Genomic DNA, 22754 nt, shown 5'->3' with positions numbered 1-22754 from the left:
TCTCTATTATCTGAAGGAAGATCTTTTGGTATAGAAGATTTTTACTCTCCATGACTATGGAAGTGCCTTCCCAGCGTGTTCTTGTGGTTTGAGTGTCTGCCATTTATTGCAGTATTATCCTTCTACCTGTGTTTGGTACTCTTTTGTCACATGCACGCGTCACTTTTCTCTTCTAACACACTGTTTGCTACCTCTTACATTTGTTTGCTTTGATACTTGCACAAGTGCCACCATTGGGGAGTGTTGCCAGTAGGGGGACGAGATGAATACACGAGGCAAGCTCAATGCTTCAAAGACTGCTCCTTCGAAGACCCTTCCAAAGCTAATTCCTGCCCTCTCTATTATCTGAAGGAAGATCTTTTGGTATAGAAGATTTCTGCTCTCCATGACTATGGAAGTGCCTTCCCAGCGTGTTCTTGTGGTTTGAGTGTCTGCCATTTATTGCAGTATTATCCTTCTACCTGTGTTTGGTACTCTGTTGTCACATGCACACGTCACTTTTCTAACACACTGTTTGCTACCTCTTACATTTGTTTGCTTTGATACTTGCACAAGTGCCACCATTGGGGCGCTGACGCGAACTTGATGCTCGAATCGTGGTCTCCAGCGCCTCGTCCGCAATACGGCCTTAGGATTCAATACACTTTGGTCATTACAAAGGCGTTGGCGGGGCGCGAAAGCCGAGGTGCCTTCAACCTGGCGCCCGCACCCACTGGAGCTGTCGGCCACCCAGCCAGGCAACGCCCGGGTCCCACCTCATGACCCGGTTCCCAACTGCAGGGCCGCGGTCCCTGATGTGTCCTAGCTGGCCCTCCCACGCAATCCTATTGGGGCCCTGTCCACTGCAACGCCTGCAAGAGATTAGACTCCCCCACAGCCAAGCGCCCCCACCCCGCCGACCATCGCGGCACCCCAGCCGCCGACCCAGGACCATCGAGTAGGGGTGGGAGGAGGGGGGTTGCTGCAAGAACCCAACTGTGCCCCGTATGCTCCCGTCCCGTACGTGATGTGGGAAGGTTGGAGGCCAAAGCGCCTTCCAGGTGCGCCTCAAGCTCCTGAGTGTATTGTTCCATTTTCCACGTTTCTAAGCGTGTCAAGCATCACCTATTCAACCTGCTTCCGACGCAACCAAGTATTGAACCGTTAGCCTTTTCATCCCCAGTCCAAGGCTCTCCGCACTGAGCCACCCCGGGAACTCCAATCTGCACCTCAAATGTTGATGCATGCATTGAGCCACCAGCGCACTTCAATCGCCCTGCCTTGTCATGGCAGCCTCCCGTACCCCGCAGCAACCCTGCGGCCAGCCCCGCGGCATGCCGTGACGCTCCGATCTAATGCACCAGTGCTTGAATAATGAGGCCCGGGGTGAGCCGGTACGACATGGCCCTGCTATCCAGTAGATTGCATTCATGCCCGCTTGGTTGACTGTGACACAAATACCTCAGGGGCGTCCCCGAGGTATAGCCGGTAACCAAAAGCCACTTACAACCATTTTAAACACTGGGGCCATGCGTTACATAAGGACACATTCATATGTTAAACACAGGGGGATTTACAAATTTGCCCTGAAGCAGGGGAGCGTGGTTGCCGATTATCAAAACCAGTCCCCCGGATTTTGCGGTTGAAGGGACTAAACTAAATTATTTACCACACTATCCCGATAGCATGGAGGCCATGCGTTACATAAGGACAAATTCATATGTTAGGCACAGGGAGATCTACTCATTTGACCTGAAGCAGTGGAGCGTGGTTGCAGATTATCGAACCCAGTTCCACAGATTTTGATGTTGACGGTACTAAACTCAACTATTCACCACACTATCCTGATAGCGATCTGAACCCCAGATCCGAGTGCGGGGCGTACCCCACTCTACACACGCCCCCTGTGTGTGCATCGGCCTGCATGGGAAACGTCGCGCGCCTGGGGGGGGGGGGGAATGCTGCGGGAAACCGAAAGAAGCATGAGAAGCAGGGCATCCCCATAAATGGTTGCCTGGGGCCAGATTGTTTACGGGCAACCCGTAGTGGGAGGTGAAATACATTTCAACAAAGGGTTCTGGATTATGAGCAGCGCGCTTTACATGAGCACCAGTTTCATTACAGTTGAACACCTTCATTTTTTGTCAGGCACGCAAGAGATTAAGTGATTTGTTGAGTATCATAGTATCTGAGTGCCCATGCCGAGACTCGAACCAAGTTCCTCAGCTTCGAGGTCGACTGCTCTAGCCGCGAGGCTGCACTCTCCCCTTGCTGAGGGTAGAAGGTGATAATGCACCGTCCGTGCTCTGCGCTGGGCCACCGGATTACCGCGTGGATGCAGATGGAAGAAGCGTAATTGTGAACGCATTGATATCGCGCCTTATAAATCTAAAAGGCGCCGGGGAGCACTGTTGTAGCGGCATCGAGTGAGTCTCCGCTGTAGTGCGTGACCGGAAGGGCGCTGTATTTAAATGTAGCGCTATGCGAGCCGCGTTTATGCTCGTGCCCGATTACCAGAAATAGTGCTGCGGTCCTGGCGGGAGGAAAAATTCCAAGCGCACGAACAGAAAGCAAACTTCCATCAACTAAGCCGCCTGAACTGGGCCTCGGACCCTGGCCCCTCCGATTGAAAGTCTGATGCTCTACCGACTGAGCCATCCAGGCTCTCGAAAGAAGCATGAGAAGCAGGGCACCCCCACAAATGGTTGCCTGGGGCCAGGTTGTCAACGAGCAACCCATAGTGGGAGGTGAAATAAATTTTCAAACCAGGGTGCTGGAACTACGAGCAAAGGAGGAGCCAATCAATCTGTAGCAGTCACTCGGTTATGCGACAACAAATTGCACATTATGCCGCTCGCAGCTCCTGCCCTGATCAATATAACCTATTCTACCATTCACACATGCTAACCCTGAACACATGTCTCGGGGACTCGAACTCTCAATCCCCAGCTCCCGGTCGGACGCCCCATGGATTTGACCACGCGCGCCTTTCTTTGGGGCGGGGGGGGGGGGATAGAGCCCATCCGCGGCGGGATAAACTCGCGCCAAAAAAGGCGGCATAGGGACTCCCGGAGACGCAGGGACTCCACGGTGATGCGGGACTCAGCCCAGGGCCTCCTATGCACTCGTGTGCCTCCTACGTGCCCTCGTGTGCACCATGCTGGGCTCCACGCTCCCCCCTCGCCCGCCATGCCCGCCTCAAACTAGCCCGTGGCCTTGGCCAGCCAGTTATCGCTCCCCGCCCCACAGCAATCCCAGTAGGGGTAGGGGCGGTAGCCCGGGGAGGACGAGTTTCCCGGCCCGCAACCTCCTCTCACTCACGGCACGCCTAACGAGGCACAGGGGGGGGACATCAGAGACCCCTGCAAGGCCTCAGCCAAGCTGCCACCGGCCTCAGCGGCCCGCAGCTAAGCGGGCCGCCATGCCCAGCTGCAACCTCAGAAGGGGGAGCGGGCACGAGGGGGCTATACACACGGACTCACCGAGTTCGTGCAGCGCGTCAGGCAGGCAGCAGGCTGATCGGCGGGTCAAAGAGGTCGATCTGGGGGGCGGCAGGGGCCTAAATACCCGGGCCGCCCCCAAGCGTGAGCCCTCCCCCGGATGCACACACGGTGCAGCCGCCCAGGGGAGGGGCTGGTGAGCCAGCCCGAGCCTTCCCCTCCTTGGGACCAGGAGGGGGAGGGGTGCTCCGACTAGTGGGCACTAAAAGGCTGCCCTGCTGATGTCCCCCTGTGGGGGACGCGGACAGAGGCAATCTCGCGCCTCTCCCGGCCGTGCTGCCCGCCCCCTTGCTCTGCGGGTCACCAAACACTTCACTCACAACCTTTCTTCATCCAGAGAGCACTTCTGTGATGAAGACACGAGTGCAGGGCAATTTATTTATTTATTTATATAGCGCTTATTACCCCTGACGAGGCGTCCTGATTCGATTGTTTCGACTCTAAATGCACATAGTTGACAGTGTCTACTGTGCCTTTTATTAAAGCGCTCTGACGTCAGCTCGGACTACACGCGCGCTATATAAAAGAAAATAAACATTACATCAGTGTGAATCCTCTGCCACCCCTCAGACAGACCCGGCCTTCCACCAGTTCCAAGCGAGCACTTAAAGACACACCCAGTATGCAGGCTTCCAGCACAGAGGCCAAGCAATGATTGAACAGTGCTTTCCCCCTAACGCTTGCTTTCCCCGCGTGTCCACAGAAGTATGCCGACCTGCCATTGGTTGTGATGGGTGTAAAGTGACATGCCATCAAAAAGCACCGGGTAGGTAGACTCCTGGACTGAAAGTACCCAAGTAAAAAAACATCAATCGATGTTTTTATTTAATAAGTTATCAATTGCATGACTTTGTAAAAGGTAAAAAGTTATTGTTTTTTATGTATATTTTTTGTAAGTTTAATTGCACCCGTAAGGGACAGAAGTGCAGTAAACTTTGTGTTTATTTTTAAATTTAAATGCCCCTATTGATGGATGTTGGCTTGAATGCAGAGTGCAGTCTAGATGGATTTAGGCGAGCATCACAGCATTGTTCACATTGTAACTCATTCTCAGGGGACGGCCATACAGCACTAGGGCATCTATGGAATTCACAGTGCCCAGTTCGAACTCGGAAGGATGAAGGACCTAAGCCAGCCCAGTAATAATGTAAGTCTAAGCTGAATGTTGCACACAGCAGCAACAGGCGCGTTGACACCATGGGCTATCCTGCCTCGCTTTGTATCCTCTTAAGTCTATGCATTGTTTGGTTTCAGACTAGACTTTCTTTTGATATGCAAATCTCCCCACTTTGAACCCCATTTACCACTAAACTGCTTCTATGTGTTGATTGTTAAGGAGGAAGGGGGGACGTGCAGAGTAAAAAAAAGCATTTGCAATGCAATAGGTCTCGCATTTGCGAGAGTTTGAGCTATTGGCATTGTAAATGACAACGCTTTTTATTTATGTGTTTTGAAAATATGCAAACATGCATGAGCCCTTGAGTGTAGGGCTCATGTGAGTCACTTGCACATGTTGCAGAGGTGCCGCCCAGGCTATGGCTGCAACTCTGCATCAAAAAAGAGAAGCCAACAAACATTGATGTTACTTTTGTAAATCAACGCACAATGGGAGGAGTCTCTCGAGCAATCAAGTCTCAGACTAAGGATCTGATCCAGATTTCAGCGAACAGGGTACTCCATCACAATGTTGACGGGTAGCTAGGCCTGGGCAGAGTTGGCGGAGTTCTGCATAGACCCAAAAACTCTGCCACATTATATGAAGTTCCGCAAGCGGCAGAGTGAGTTAGGTTGCACCGCTTGCACTGATTTTTAGCACCGGGTGTTTGTCACATGCTGAAAAATTAGTGCAGACGGCACCATGCGCAGCGCAAGAGGGCGCTGCTTCTTTCTGCTCTACTTGAGCGGCAGCTTCCTCAACGCGAATGGAAGGTTTCTCAACGCGAGCGGTAGCTGCCATCTATGACCACCCGCGTTGAGAAATCTCACCGGGAGGAGTTCTGGGTAAGATTTTCTTCACTAGCTCTCCGCGCTTGCCATTTCAACAGAATTTTTTTTATCTTCAATGGGGAGAAATATGTTAATGATTTGTTAAAACCTTCACGTTCTATAGAAGTATCAGCTGCATCTTAAATTGAAAATAAAAGTTTGACTAATGCTGTGCTTAACTTCTAGAAGAAAAAAAAGTGCCAGTATCAAGGTATTTCACAGACATCCAATGTAGTTGGAACCATCTATAGCTCCTGTCACGATTGTTGTATGCCAGCGACAGTATTACCTACTACTGAAAAAATGTCACATTTTGGACTATTCCAGGTCACCTCAAACTGCAGGAATCGCCTAGACATCCTAGCTTGAAGATTTTTTAAGTGTATTAAATATTCAAACGTTCCACTGATCTGCTCTTCTGAAAATAGAGATACACAATATTCCCTGGTGTTTAGAAACAGATGCCGGCGCGGAGCAGTAAAAAACGCTGCACAAACTATTATCTGTGTGGGCTAAATCCAGATGATCTACGAAGAAGAACCAGTAAGCAAACTCAATAAAATTAAATTTCCTGTTGGCTTTAACTGCAGTCATCAACATCGGCAGAAAATATGTACGACATCAGCATCGGCAGAAAAGATAACTATACTTCTGCTACATCAGGAGGAAGAAAAAAATTAACAGATTGCGCTTTATTACCTATGTTTAACTTTCTGACACATAGAATAGGGTTTACAGTGAGACCCTCTAACTGGCAATCAGAAAGAAATGGCAATCCAGAGTTTCTAGTTTAGGAAAAAATTCCAAAGAAAAGGGAGTCTCCACACAGAATACCCAAGATTCCTCATCACATAACACACAATTATTCACAGGTGGCCCCAGTTCATCATGGCACTGGGCTTCGATTTTCAAGAAAGAGGGCTAGGGTAAAAAGGGGAGAGGATGTGGCCTAACAGCTAGAGTGGTCAACCTCGAAGCTGAGGAACCCGGTACAAGTCTCGTAAATGTGTCTGTCTGTAACACAACTGGTGGTCATGTAAGGCGCTCTGATACCTTCTGGTCAAGTTCATGCTATAGCCTCCCAAAAAGAAAAAAAAGCTAAACAATAAAGATAATTCATACAAAAATAAAACTTTAATTAATTCAAAAAAGTAAAATCGCTATAGTACCTATTTCTATGATAGATAGTGCAAAGGTGGCGAATGCATGCCAACATTTTCGAAGGGGAAAGTGGGAGATTTTAAACGAGCATTGGCAAACCCAATAGAACGAATCTATGTGATTGTGTTTTAGCCATGTTGTACACCGGTGTGACTCCTGTACAGCATGGTTTAAAGTTAGTGGCATGGAGTGAGGTGGGGTAGATTGGAGTGGGGTAGACTGGGGTAGAGTGGAATAGAGTGGAGTGGGGGTAGAGTGGGATAGAATGGAGTGGGGTAGATTGGGATAGATTGGAGTGCAGGAGTTGGGTAGATTAGCATGGTAAATTAGTGGGGTAGATTGGATTGGAGTGGGGTAGATTGGACAGGGATATATTGGGGTAGATTGAAGAAGAGTGGGATAGATTGGAAAAGAGTGGATCACAGTGGAGTGGGGTGGAATGGGGTAGATTAGAATGGAGTGGGGAATATTAGAGTGGGGTAGATTAGAGTGGAGTGGGGTAGAATATTGTGGTGTAGATTTGAGTGGAATGGGATAGAGTGGAGTGGGGTAAATTGGAGTCAGATAGATAGGAGAGGGATAGATTGCTGTAGATTGAAGTGGATGGATTGGAGTGGAGTAGGTTGCAGTGTAGTTGGATAGAGTGGAGTGGGATAGATTTTGATATGGTGGAGTAGACTGGAGTGAGGAGGATTGGAATGGGGTAGATTGGGTTATTATTGGGTAGACTGGAGTGGAGTGAATTAGATGAAGTGGAGTAGATTAGTGTGGTTTGTAGTGGGGTGGATCGGATAGGGTAGATTGGAGTAGGGTAGTTTAGGGTGGAGTGCGGTAAGGTAGACTGGAGTGGGGTAGAGTCAAATGGTTTGGGGAGAAGTGGGTTAGATTGTTCTGGAGAGGGGTACATTTGAGTGGGGGAACAGCGTCTACAACGCAACTTTTACAACGCAATACCTTTACCACGCAACTTTTACAATGCAAGTCGTTACAACGACTTGCGCTGGGGGGCGCTCTTGGATAGGGAATAGTTAATTTACTATCCAAAACCTTCCCTACTATCCACGGGGACTGGAGTTGGAATAGTAAATAAAGCTATTCACTATCCAGCACCCCCCAACGCAAGTCGTTGTATCGACTTGCGTTGTGAAAGTTGCGTAGTAAAGGCATGCGTTCTAAAAGCATGCGTGGTAATGACATACATCCATTTGAGTGGAATGTGGTAGTAGGGAATTAAGTGGAATGGAGTAGATTGGGTGGGGTAGAATGGAGTGTGGCAGATTGGCTGGATTGGAGTGGGTAGATTAGGTAGATTGGGGTGGAGTAGGTTGGGGAAGAGTGGAGTGGGGTAGAGTGGAGTGGAGTGGGGAGGAGTGGAGTTGTATACATTGGAGTGGAGTAAAGATTGGCTTGTAGTGAGATAGATTGAAGAAGAGTGGAGTGGGGTAGATTGACTGGATACGAGTAGAGTAGATTGGATTGGAGTGCAGTCAATTGAAGTGGGGTAGATTGAAGAGGGATGATCGATGTGGGCAGAATGGAGCGGGGTAGTTTGGAGTTGGGTATATTGGAGTTAAGTGGGGTAGAATGGAGCACAGAGGAGTAGAGTGGAGTAGGGAAGATTAGGGTGCAGTGGATTAGATTAGGGCGGTGTGGGATAGACTGTAGTGCAACAGATTGTGTTAATTATGGTGGATAGATGCGAGTGAAGTGGAGTGGGCTGGAGTGGATTGGGTTAGATTGGAGTGGGGTCGATTGGTGTGGAGTGAGTTAGATTGGACTGGGGTGGGTGGATTTGAGTGGCATGTGGTAGATTATAATGAAGTGAAGTCTGGTTCATTGGAATGGAGTGGGGCAGAGTGGAGCTGGATAGATTGGAATGGAGTCAAGAGAGCTGGATTGGGTAGGATAAGAGGAGGAAAGATGAGTGGAGTGGTGTAGACTGGAGTGAAGTGTAGCGGGGTAGATTATGGTGGGGTACAGTGGGGTAGATTAGGTGTATAGAGTAGGGTAAATTAGAATGGAGTATGGTAGATCAGAATGGGGTAGACAGAGTGGGGTAGATTGAAGAGAGATGATTGGAGTGGGGTGTTTGGACTGTGCTAGATTGGAGTGTAGTAGCGTGGGGTAGATTGGGGTGAGGTCAATTGAGGAGGGGTAGATTAGGGTAGAGTGGGGTGGGTTAGATTGGAGTGGAGTGCATTGGGATCGAATGGGTTGGATTGGAGTGGAAGGGGGTAGATTTGAGCGGAGTGTGGTAGATTGGAGTGAGTAGATTGGAGTGAAGTGGAGTAGGGTAGATTTGGGTAGAGTGGAGTGTGGTAGAGTGAAGTGGGGTTGATTGGAGTGGGGTAGACTGTGCTAGATTGGAGTGTGGTAGATTGTGAGAGAGTGGGGTAGAATAGAGTGGAGAGGAGTTGGAAAGATTGCAGTGGAGTTTGGAATGGAGGAGGGTAAACTGGATAGGAGTGGGGTAAATTGGAGTGGAATAGCTTGGAATGGGGTAGATTTGAGTGCATTCGGGTAGATTGGAGTGGAGTGGGGTGAATTGAGGTACATTGGAGTGAGGAGGATTGTGGTAGATTGGAGTGTGGTAGATTGGAGTTAAATGGGGTTGACTGGGGTAGATAGGAGCAGAGTGGGGTATATTTGAGTGTTCAGTAGATTGGGGTAGAGTGGGATAGACTGGAGTGGGGTGGAATTCATTTGGGTTCGATTTAGTGGAGTGGCCTCGTGTGGGGTATGCATGGTGTGGTAGCAATGCCATTGCAGAAACACATCTCAATTGAAATTGCCATTACATTCGTAATGAAATACGATTATACTACACATAAACGATAATGTGTACAACTTTAATCGCCTAGTCTATTGATGTGTTTTGAACATGTTCAAGTATTTCTTTTCACCAGCATCAGTTCATTTATTTGTTGTGTGATAGAAAAAAAAGAACATCCCTACTTATCGTACATGAGTTTTTAGCAGGATTGCACATAAATTCTCTCACTTTGAAGTCAGAGAAAGAAAAATTAAACACCAAGTTCCCTGTAAAAGAGAACCTGGCATTTGATCTCAGTATTTGAATGCACAGTAAATGTGACCATATAAGCACAAGATTTAAAGGCCTGCTTACAGAAAGGGAGTTTGTGGAAGAATACCGTAAACAAGGTTTAGGCAATGGGAAGGACGAACTGAACCTGTTGAGCCAAAAGCAAATAAAGCCAGGTAATAGAAACCCAAAAAGTGTTGAGTTACAAACCACAAAGCCAATTGTAATCAACGAGCGGAATGCATTCCTAGGTCAACTTTCTGAAAGTCTCCAAGATATCTTTATCAAACCAGACAGCTGTGCTGTCTGGTAGGTTGGGACCTAAGAAATAAATTTGGAGAATTTATTTTCATCATTATTTTCTATTAAAACAGAGGACATTTCAGGTGGGAGACAGCCACAATAAAGCCATTTTTGGCTTAAAAAATCGGGTGTCCCTCACCTGAATCTGGAGTATTATCATGTGTGTAATTACCCCAGCCTGTTTTCCTGTTTCCGTCAATTAACTGGTACGTTACCAGTGCTACTAGTAACAGCAAGTGCGACTTTCACATATCTCCTTTGACTGACAGCATCTCTAGGTGCCTATTGGCAGCCCCAGGCTTGGTTGGGCTGTGCATAGGTGGACTCCGACTCACCTGGCACCTGGCATCCTCCCTAGCTGGATGCTGTGTAGTTGCCATGAGGCAGTGGGGAGGTCTTCCAGAGCAGGCAACAAGGCACTCACGCAGTCCAGAAAAGGATAGTCACTGTGTCACAAGCCTGACAAAAGGCACAGGTAAGAGTGGGCCATGAGAATTATGTCAGCCTCTCATTAGTTCAGACGCTCTGGGTAAGTCGGGTAACATGAGGCAGGTCTGTTAGAGGTAGTGTGTACTTGAATACCCTGTGACTTTGGGGACAGGGCTCTGGGCAATGTGATATAATAATGACATGATGGGGCAGGCAGTGGTGCACCTGAAAATAGCATGCAGCCATGAGTTCATTGCAAGGGAAAAGTGGCACAAGATGGGCTAAATATGTGAAAGTAGGGAGTTGAGGAAAGTTGATGGCAGATACTCTTTTTCCCTCCATTTATCCTGATATAGACACAATATGTAAACATGAAGTAGCATGGCATATATGAAACATTCTAAGATGGTGAGCAGTTTAGTAAATGCAGAGCTTACTTTGGGGTTTTCGTTATTTTATATCCATAGCATGCTGCTATGAGCACAGGGAGCACTGGCAGTAGCTATCGCATGGACTCAGTGCAAGTTGGTAGAGATGGACCTCCTGCCCTGTGACACATGCTTGAAGTGAGGATGCTGGAAGGTGTGTGATGCTTTGGACAAGCGATGAAAGGAGAGAGGTGTATAGTGCTTCCTCCATGTTGTTGGTGCCACAGGGGCAGAGAGAGGCAGTGGGGATCAGAAGCGTGGCGGAAGGTGAGCTTCTATGCAGCTCTAGCAGCTTTGGGGAGGAACGGGTGTTATGCAGCCACATCACAGAGCAAAACAAATGATCACTGCTGAAGTGATGTCAAAGCAAGAAACAACGGGGCATATTATCAAGGGATTTATCTCTTTTTTGGCTTTAAAAGCCAAGAAAGCGGAGATAAAATTATCTCCCTATCAGCAACAGGGTGCTAACACGCAAATTCGCATGTTAGCACCCTTTTTCTCTACGCCCTCCCTTGCATCTCTAATGAGATGCAAAGGGGGCGTTCCAGAGAAAAATAATAGGAGAAATGTTGTTAAGCAACATTTCTCCTATTATCAAGGATTTCGCTAACCCTGTTAGTGATAAAAAAAAAGCAGCGCTAACCGCGGTTAGCGCTGCTTTTTTTACACCTGGTATTTTCCTGACTTAGCCATGATATCCTATGGAAGGTGGATATCATGGCTAAGTTTGTGAGCCCCTATCATCAAGCTAACGGCAAACTTCGAGAGATTATCGTTGGTTTTCCAGCGATAATCTCTCATTTGGCAGTTAGCGCAAGGATTTTTATCACGTCTGAGATAATCCTTGCTAATAGCAAGTTATCTCAGCGATAATTTCCGGCGATGCTTAGCGATAAAAAAATCGTTGCTAAGCCTCGTTAGCGACAAATATCGCTAATCGTTGGTAATATGCCCCAACGTTATTTTCCTTGTCAGCAATGTAACGTTAATGACCTAATGTATACTTCTCAAAATGTCGCAGGCTCAAATTACAGCTTATTTAAGGAACGATTAACTTTGGAAAAAGCAGGAAAACCGATAGCCGAAGTGGGCTGATTCAAACCTCGCTCTCTCTATATACTTCTTTACGTATTTCTCTGTAAGAGTTGATAACATTAGCTCTTGCAACAGACAGCTAAAGAAGTCTTTTGCAAGACCTAAAAAGAGGAAGCATCTTAAGTCATTGCAGTTAAGACAACTCGGTGCAGAAAGATTGCTGAGAGAAAGACCTCTAAACAGGAGGCTTACAATTGAGAAGCATAGAGAAAGATTAAGGGCCACATGTATCAAGCCTTTTTCCCGTTTGCAAATGGGTAGATTATCAGAATCTGCCCGTTTGCAAATTGGAAAAAGCCTTATGAGATGTATCATCCCAAAAGGCCATCGCCAAATTGAGAATTGTAAAATTTGCTATTCTCTATTTTGTGAATGCAATTAAGGAATTGCGAATTGCCACCAACTTTGAGTTGGTGGTATTTTGCGATTTTCTTTAAAAAAGCACTTTTTTGATTTTTAAAAGTGCTATATGTCGCACACACATGCCCTTAGGACATATATGTAAGCAAAATGTGCACACATGCATATTTCAGGGGTGCAACAGGGTGTCTCACGAGGCCGGGTCACCCCCCTGCTCCCACGCCTGCCGCTGCTGACACCTGCCTCCTGCCTGCCTCCTGACTGCTGTAGAGCGACCCAGCCGCCGCTGGGCCGCCCGGATCTCCCCCGCCTCCCACGCTTGACCCAGGGACACCGCCTGCCGCCCAGAGGTTCCCGCCGCTGCCCCCCTGCGGCCCTGCCCACCACCAGCCCATTGGATGGCCCGCTCCCGCCACCCAGCTGACCCGCCCACCCGGCTCCTTACTTATGACGCCCCCAGAGCGGCCGCGCAGCGGACGCGCGCAGCGGGAGCACCGAATGAGCGCCGAAGGTGCGCCAAAGGTAAGCCCGTCTACGCCCGTCCGCGCCTGGACCGCGCCCAGTGCCAGGACCCCTGGCCCCCGCAGACCCCAGCCCACCCGCCGGACGTACGACGCCGCCACCCTCAACGCACTCAACGCCGGCCGAACCCCTGGATGCTACCGAGCCACCCCGAGACGCACCCACGGACCCTTCATCTGCCAGTCCTGCAAGTTCTCCTGCATCCGGACCTGCACTGCACCAGCATCCACCAAGCAGAACACCAGCAGCATCCACCTGAAGTGCATCCTGCTCAACACCCGCTCGGTCCACAGACACGCCGTCGAGCTCTGGAACCTGCTCGACACCACAGACCCAGACGTCGCCTTCCTCACGGAAACCTGGATGAACGCCTCCTCAGCGCCCGACATCGCCATCGCCATCCCGGACGGCTACAAGATCATCCGGAGAGACCGCGTCAACCAGACAGGAGGAGGCATCGCCATCATTCACAGGAACACCATCCGCATCACGACCAACACCGACGATACCATCGCACCCGCCGAACACCTGCACTTCCAGATCCACGTCAACCCCAAGACCACCCTCCGCGGCACCCTCATCTACAGACCCCCGGGACCACGCATACAATTCAGCGAGGACATCGCCGACTTCATCAGCCCGCTCGCCCTCCCCTCAGCCGACTACATCCTCCTCGGGGACCTCAACTTCCACCTGGAGAACAACGACGACCGCAACACCACCACCCTGCTGGAAAACCTCGCAAACCTCGGACTCAAGCAACTGGTGACCACCCCCACCCACCTCGCCGGACACACACTCGACGCCGTCTTCTCATCCAGCAAAGACATCGCCTTCAGCCACGCCACAGGACTCCACTGGACAGACCACAGCTGCGTCCACTTCACCTTCAGAAGAACGACGAGCCACCACCACCAGCAACAAGTTGCCCGAAGAAGCTGGAACAAGATCACAGCCGACCAGCTCGCCGCTTCCCTGAGTCAGCACCCTCCCGCCAGCTCAGCGAACCCCAGCCAGGCCGCCGACAACCTCACGAAGTGGATCAGCAACTGCGCGGACGAACTCGCCCCTCTGAGGACCCCGCCCAGCAGACCCGGCAGCAAGAAAGCCCCATGGTTCACCGACGAACTCAAGAGCTCCAAGAAGAACTGCCGAGCCCTCGAGAAAGTCTGGAGAAGGGAACCAACACCGGACAACATGACCACCCTCAAGCTTGCCACCCGGAAGCACCACCAACTGATCCGCGCCACCAAGAAAACTGCATTCAAGGACCGGCTGGACAACAACACACACAACTGCAAGGAACTCTTCAACATCGTGAAAGAGCTCTCCAACCCCAACGCCGGAAACAACGACATCACCCCATCGCAAGACCTCTGCAACTCCCTCGCCTCCTACTTCCACAACAAGATCGCGGACATACACAACAGCTTCAGCATTCAACCATCGCACACAACGCCCAAAACAACGCCGCCCACCACCACCCTCCGCGCCTGGACTCCGATCAGCACCGATGACACCATCCGCATGATGAACTCCATCCACTCCGGATCTCCGACCGACCCCTGCCCTCACCACGTCTTCAACAAGGCCGACGCTGTCATCGCACCCCACCTGCGGGACATCATCAACACCTCCTTCGACACCGCCACCTTCCCGGAGAGCTGGAAGCACGCCGAACTCAGCGCTCTACTAAAGAAACCAACAGCGGACCCCACCGAACTCAAGAATTACCGCCCCATCTCGCTCCTCCCGTTTCCAGCCAAAGTCATCGAGAAGACCGTCAACAAACAGCTGGCCGCCTTCCTCGAGACAAATGGATCCCTCGACCCCTCACAGTCGGGCTTCCGAGCCAACCACAGCACCGAGACCGCCCTCATCGCTGCCACCGATCCGAGCCCTGATGGACAACGGAGAAACAGCGGCCCTCATCCTCCTAGACCTCTCCGCGGCATTCGACACTGTCTGCCACCGCACCCTAGTGCAGCGCCTCAGCAACGTCGGAATTCAGGAGAAGGCACTGGAATGGATCATCTCCTTCCTCGACGGAAGAACAAAGAGAGTCCGTCTATCACCGTACAAGTCAGAGGCCACCGAAGTCATCTGCGGCGTCCCTCAAGGATCCTCGCTGAGCCCCACCCTCTTCAATGTCTACATGAGCCCCCTCGCGCCCATCGCACGCCAACACAACCTGAACATCATCTCCTACGCCGATGACACCCAGCTGATCCTCTCCCTGACCAACGACCCCGCCGCTGCCAGAGCCAACCTTCACGAAGGGATGAAAGATGTAGCCGAGTGGATGACGACCAGCCGCCTGAAACTGAACTCAGACAAGACGGAAGTCCTCATCCTGGGCTCCTCGCCCTCCGCATGGGACGACTCCTGGTGGCCCCCCGCCCTGGGCACCGCACCCACACCGACAGACCACGCATGCAACCTGGGCTTCATCCTGGACTCCTCCCTCTCCATGACCAGACAAGTCAACGCCGTCTCCTCGTCATGCTTCAACATCCTGCGCATGCTACGGAAGATCTTCCGGTGGATCCCAACCGAGACCAGGAAGACGGTCATCCAGGCCCTCGTCACCAGCCGACTGGACTACGGCAACGCCCTCTACGCCGGAACCACCGCCAAGCTCCAGAAGAGACTCCAGCGGATCCAGAACGCCTCAGCCAGACTCATCCTCGACATCCCCCGACGCAGCCACATCTCCGGACATCTGAGAGACCTGCACTGGCTCCCCATCAACAAAAGAATCACCTTCCGTCTCCTCACCCACGCACACAAAGCCCTACACGATCAAGGCCCGAGCTACCTCAACAACCGCATCAACTTCTACGCTCCCAAACGCCACCTCCATTCAGCCAGTCACGCCCTCGCCGCCGTCCCCCGCATCCGAAGAACGACAACAGGAGGAAGGTCCTTCTCCTACCTGGCCGCCAAGACCTGGAACTCCCTCCCGACAGACCTGCGCCTGACCCAAGACCACCTCTCCTTCAGGAAGAAGCTGAAGACCTGGCTGTTCGAGCAGTAGCAGCACCCCCCCCCAAGCGCCTTGAGACCCTCCGGGTAAGTAGTGCGCTCTATAAATGTCCGTGATTGATTGATTGATTGATTGTCCTTTTGGCACCCTTGCAACCTTGAAATTGCATTCTCAATTTGCAATTCTTTAATTAGTAATCGCAAATTGAAAATGTCTTCCTATTCATTCCTATGGGCTCCCTAGCCCATACGAATGAATGGGAAGGTATTCCTTATTTGCGAATCTCAATTTGCGATTCGCAAATAAGGAATATGTAGGATTCGCAATTTTTTTTACAAATCATACATACATTGCATTTTGCGATTCTCTAATTGCGATTCGCAAAAAAACGCTAAACTCTTTTTTGATACATGTGGCCCCATGTTTGCTTTCTAAAAGCTACCTGGTCAGAGATCTATTGAAGATTATATGGAAGTTAGTCCCAATGTTTGTACACCAGGTATGAGAAAGAATGTTCATCCAAGCTTGGAAGCAAAATGCGAGGAACCTGGGGATGATGGTAAGATGTCTGTGCGAGGACCTTAGTGGGCTCTTGCATAAAGAACCAGTGGAGAGGAGGCCCGAATTAATACCATAAAATCCGGTTCTCCATTAGATTCCATCCCCCCTTATGTGTTCACCACTCTGACTTCTGTTCTGCTCACTTCCATTACAGATCTATGTGATCTCTCGTTACTCTGATTTTGGTAAATTACAGACACATGTCCTTCCTTCCTTTCATATCCCATATACTAGAGTCTTCAGTTAATCATCAATTGGTGTCTTATCTCGAAACATTCCACCTGCTGGACGCCTCTCAGTCAGGTTTCCGTACATCCAACAGCACAGAATCATCAGCCTCAGTAGAGGTAATGGATACCACCAAACTGGTTTTGGACCAGGGTTCTTGAGCTATGCTAGTTCTCTTGGATCTGTCAGGGGCTGTCTGAGCGTACTCATCTGGTTCAGCTGGGTGACTACTCTTCTGTATCCATTGTCCTTGATAAAGGGGTGCCGCAGGGCTCAACTTTGAGCCCCACTTTGTTCAATGTCTATGTGGCACCCCTGGCAAAACTCATCCGGTCATGTGGGTTTGAAACCATCTCTTATACAGACATAATCCTACGCTGACCAAAGTCATTTTAAGAACTGTCTACTAAGAATCTCTTGTTGGATGACAGATAACTTTTTGGAGCTTAATACGAAGGAAACTGAGATCCTTTTGTTCGGAAAAGCTCACTCAGTCTGATCAGCCACCTTTGGCCATTAGAGCTGGGCCCACCACCTATCCCAAAAAAATGTGCAAAGAATCTGTGAGTTCTCATAGATGATAATCTTTCCATGAGTGTGAAGGTCAAAACCATCACCGGAACTTGCTTTTGTCTAATGTGAATGCTTAAAGTCTTTTAAAGGACCCCACTACAAACCAGTAAAACTCCTGTTCAAGCCTTGATAATAAGTCATATTGACTATGGCAATGCCTTAATGGTAGTAATTAATATATACCTTCTAACTAGGCTCCAGGTAGTGCATAACTCAGCTACACGCCTGGTCCTGAACCTTCCCCCTCAGTCTCCTTTGGAGCCCACTCTCAGTTTTCTCCATTGGTTTCCGTTTAAAAACCCATCCTCTTCAAACTTCTTTGTCTGGTATGTAAAACTCTCCAAGGTAACGCCCCATTTTCCTCAGAAACGAACTTCAGATTTACAGATTTACATCCCTGTCCAGCAGCTTAGATCCAGTGATCTATTACTCCTACGTCCCAAACGTATTCGAACAACCAGGTTTTGGAGTCGCTCTTTCTCCTACCTTGCCCCTCATCACTGGAATCAGCTGCTTTTGTCCATTCGTGCCTGTCCTGACTTCACACTTTTAAAAAACTCATGGAAACCTGGTAAATTCACTTTATAATTTCATCTCATACTATGCTACATCCCAGCGGTAAAAGCACCTAAAGATCCCCTTGAGGATGATTAGTGCACCAAATAAATGAATAAATAAAATAAATAAATGACGGGAGAAACAGGGGAATTGCGGGTGAGCTTGAAGATGAGCTGCACAGCCATCTTCTGAATTTGTTGCTTTTGGGAGAGGAACTTGAGGGCTAGGCTGGGATAGCGACAGTTAACCTAATCCAATCTAGACAAAAATTGAGATTAGACTACTCCTCCCCTGGAAATGAAAGGTAAGAAAGGAAAGTTATCCAAAAGTGATGGAGACAGTAAAAACAGGTTGATAAAACTTTGCTGATTCGGGCAATTAGCAAGAAGTTACAGTCTTTCTAAAGTTCTAAGTTGAGGACTTCAGCTACTGGAGTTGGGGGGGGTACCCAGTTCTCCAGCCACCTGCCCAAGGATCAGGCGGAAGTCTGTTGGCACATTAACATTACATGCTAAAAGATGCCACCTCCTCATAACTCAGAATGTATTTCACATGAACATAAATAACCCTTAAATAAATTGTACTAAAATAATGATTTTTGTAATAGATCAAGACCATAATGCAACTGGATGCAGGCTGATGCTCTCGCCAAAGTCAAATGCCTGCCACTGTGGAACAGGCTGGGAATCTGAGGGTTACCTTTAACTTTCAGCTAAAATTGGGCCCACAGATAGTAGACACTGGGAAATCCATAGCCTACCTATATTCTTTATTGCAAATCTGCTCTTTGTATACAACAAAAATAATAATTTAGTGATATCTAGATTACAAATATATTCAGAAACTACAAACAACACCAAACAGAACATAAGTTGCAGGTGGAACGCTGGAACAATCTCCACAAAGATATCCTCCAGCTGTCAGTGTAAACTAAAACTACAATTACTTGTAGCGTCCTGCCAGCCCTGTTAATCACCAATACCCACACCACACATGGAGAGTAACTACTCTTTATTCTTCTGCATGTAAGTCAAAATTCAACATTCCAAGCCTGCCTTTGACTCATCTCTCCAACACTTACATCACAGGCCTATGGTGTACAGTGGGAAACAAAAGAGTTCCAGTGTTCTGTTATTTACAAGACAATACATCTCCCACTTTGTTACATTAAAAGTTATAACTTTTCAAAATAGATAAATACGTAAATAAATACAAAGAATAAATACGTAGATAATCATAGAAATACAGGCAATTAAATTTCTTCAAATTAAGCATTGTGGTGCCTGAATCACACTTCCTGATCGTGTCACGTGAAACCAGGAAGTGACAGTCGAAGTGCCAGTGATCCGCATAGGCATGGTGGAATTATCAGCAGTAGGGGCATGAAACATCTGTCGGGATCAAGTCTCTACATTGACATTGATGTTTGTTGAGTGAGACAAATCTACCCTAAGGGAATTCCCAGGATGCTGGGCTGTCACCATTTGTCCTTTGGTGTTAGTAATGGTAAAGGGTTCAGCCTCAAAAGGAGCATCAGACTATCTTTTTCTGTGTTGTCTGACAAGCACTCGATCTCCTCTTGTAAAGGTGACATCTTTTAAATGATGTCATCTGTCAGTATATATGTTCATCTTCTGTTTGCTACCAAAGTCTGTAGCATAAATATCTTCCTCATTCCTAGATCTGAGGTTGATCCATTGGGGCAACTTCGACATCATGGCATAAGAGTGTCATGCCTTTCCCCTGTCATTGAGTGAGAGGTCGAATGGTAAGCTCAAGGACTAGTGTTCAAAACAGCTTTGAGGTGAAGCTTCTCCAGTGCTCATGTACCGTTCTACCAGACCATTGGCCTGGGACCAAAGAGAAGTGCTTCTTGATGCTGTATATTGAGGTGATTTAGAAAGACCTTAAATTTCCGACTATTAAAAGATGGGTCATTGTCAGATTTAAAGATTTTAGGTACACCCCATGTCGCAAAGATGCCATCTAATCTTTGAATAACATTTTCATATGTATTGGATAAAAGGACTTCTACCAATGGAAAATAAGTGTATTAATCTACAATAACTAGAAGATTATGTTCATTCTAAAGAGGACAACAGGAATCAATAGTGAAGTACTGGTTTTGGGGTCAGCCTTAATGACTTTGTAGCTTGCATCTCACCCTGTCTACATCAGAGCTCTTTATCTTACAGCTGTCTGCAGAGTTGTTCTGGGCAACTATGCAGCAGCTTTGGTGGTGACCATGTATCTGTTAAACACAACCCCAACCTTCCTTCTGGGGCTTCTTTGCAGCATGTCGTTATGCAATGAGTGGTTAGTGGTTTTGGTAAGTAGATGAACCTTATACACTACTAGTCCATGAAAACAAATGACGTTTAGATATTAGGTCTGCTTTGTGCTTAGATGTTTCTTCACAAGCACCTGGATAACTCTGTTTCACAGCACATGAATTTCAGTTTGACTTGCACTGAACTGTGGCTATGTGCTGCTTTCATAACCTGACTGCATCCGCATTTATCGTTCTTACTGTTGTACATGGCATTAATTTTCATAATGGCGCAGTACTTTTTATTTGCAGCTGTTTCCTTCATTTCCCCGGCCAATGCCACGCAGACTTTCAATATTGCGTTCTTTTCCTTTAAGCAATTTTATGGCCTGGTGTTGCGCTGAGACTCCACCGTTGCCAGCATTGGTTCTGCACTTCGAGGCACGTGCTAGCAGTTTGCTGGACCACAGCTAACTCTCTGGAAGAGTGCTTTCAGTGTACAGGGTTTGTATCCCCTATTTCGTTGCCAGAGTCCTGCTAGCCTAGGTACTCGCCAATAACCACATCACACACAGAGAGTAGTTTGTACACTTCTTTATTATGCTGCGTGTAAGTCAGGACTCATCATTCTAAGCATGCCTTTGACTCATCTCTCCAACACTTACATCACAGGCCTACAGTGTACAGTGGGAACCAAAAGAGTTACAGCATTCTTTTATTTACAAGATACTACACTGCTTAAGCTACAGGGTTGAGTAGTACAATGACTTCAGCTGTGTATACATCATAGTTAGCGGGAGTTCCCCCATGATATGTCCCTTCATATTTGCTGTATCTATATTATGCACATAGCTTTGTTTGGCATTCTTTTTAATTTGAATTTCAATCTTGTATTATAACATGTTGTTTAATTAATTTTAAGCTCTATCTCATTATGGAATACTGCAGTCTTTAATTGAATGATCCCTGTTTTATTCCTTGCTTTGGCTACTAGCTGAGTTTCTGGTATGCATCTGTACATTACAAATAATAATACAATAACATGAGTAAATTCTGATAGTGCATACTATACGCCCGACCAATCAAGCTAAATTGTGCTCAACATGTAACTTGTGATGCTGGCTATTTAAAGCACAAGAGTTTTAATCCCAGACACTTGCACATCTGCCAAGCATCCCTGTGATGTGTGTGACAAATTGGTCCAGGTCCCAGAATACAAAGTGGTTCTGAGTAAAAGACACACATCTGTTTTTTCAACAAGTACCCACTTGCCTAACCTGATTATGGTGCAAGAGATTCCTTCTGTCTATGCTTTACTCTGTTGAATCCACAATTTAATGATGTTAAAATCAGAACCAATGTATCTTGATTTCGATATTCGGTACAGATGGAGGCTAGAGATGAGCTACAGCCATATAGTACTTTGTTGGATTTTTTTTTCTCCAGCTGGAATTGCTAAATGGAGCAATTCAGGACATGGGGAGTAAACCTAAACGTGTGCTAAAGTACCATGTGCTGCCCAAACCTACATTCCCCACGTCACTTTAAAAACTGTAAGGAAAATACACTGAGCAGGTATCTCACTTGTCTACTGGATATAAGTTACACAGACTGCTATGGAACCATATAACATATAAAACTCAGAGTTTCGAAAAAGAATTACCCGTTTCCATTTGGAAAAAATGCAATTTCTCTACCACAGCTTATTTTCTTGGTGTGGAGGTATACTATTAAGCTGGACGTGATGGTACCGTGGTAAGACCTAAACTATAGTGGTATTCTATTACTATTAGCCCGCTGACCCCCATTTCTGGATCAATATATATATAAATAATTTTGTTTTTAAATACTCGCTTAAAATCAGGAGCATGACCATAAGCTTGTCTCTGGTGTTCCTGACACCCCTACCGCCTGTTGTGGTTTTATATAAAAAAATGTTTTGTAATAGAGATGCCTATTAAAGTAAACAAAAAAGTGATGGAGGAAATGCTTGGGCGCGTCGTTATTTTGCACACCATGCCACCTCAGATTGGACCCAGCCTTATGCAAATCAATCTTGATGCTGTTCCATTGGGAACAGTCCAGCCCGAGCTGCTAGACCAAGTCCTTCCTGAACCAGAACACAAGCAACTCAGGACCGGTTTTGCCCTATTTAGGGCTCATCAATGAGGTATATCTTTGTTCCAGTGACAAAGTGTGCATGAGACTTACGTCTGGGCATTCCTGTCCCACTTAAGACAACACATTAAAGTATACCAAAAAGTGATGGCTGGAATTCTTGAATTAATCTAAGTCACTAGTAATTACTTGGGGCAGATCTCAATCCATCGTTATTTTGCACACCATGCCACCTCAGTTTGCTTCCAGCCATATGCAAATCACTATCAACCATGCTCCAATGGTAAAAGTCCACCAACATGCCAGGCCAGGTCCTCCCTGTACCAGAACACAAGCAACTCAGGACTGCTTTTGCCTTAGTTGACCCAGAACGATGTTGACCGAAATTTGTGTGGCATGCAGGACGCAGTGGGTGGGGTTGTCTGTACTAATAAGTATTTTTACGACCAAAATAACCCTTTTAAGCAACCTTTAAATAAAGAAAGAATGATGAAACAAAATAAAGCATGTAGCTCCTTAATGCTGGTTCACAACTCACTGAGTTATATATTGCAAGTAATATAATTTATGACCTGAAGAAGGATCTCTGCAACAAAAGCAGCAACCAACTAACCTATCTAGATAAAATGCAAATCAGTGACAGGCATGTTAC

General features: G+C 47.6%; 1 protein-coding gene and 1 non-coding gene across 2 annotated transcripts in view; one reads left to right on the top strand and one right to left on the bottom strand.

Annotated features, from left to right (window-relative positions):
• Positions 1 to 22754, top strand: part of LOC144762433 (opsin-5-like) — a 330284-nt gene that overhangs the window by 105359 nt on the left and 202171 nt on the right. The gene's annotated exons all lie outside the window — the stretch shown is intronic.
• TRNAE-UUC (transfer RNA glutamic acid (anticodon UUC)) lies at positions 2571 to 2643 on the bottom strand. The gene has a single exon. It is a non-coding gene; the product is annotated as a tRNA-Glu (tRNA).

Source organism: Lissotriton helveticus, chromosome 6 (assembly GCF_964261635.1).
Source record: "Lissotriton helveticus chromosome 6, aLisHel1.1, whole genome shotgun sequence".
In the NCBI taxonomy this organism is placed as follows: domain Eukaryota; kingdom Metazoa; phylum Chordata; class Amphibia; order Caudata; family Salamandridae; genus Lissotriton; species Lissotriton helveticus.
This window is presented reverse-complemented; position numbering and strand designations above follow the sequence as displayed.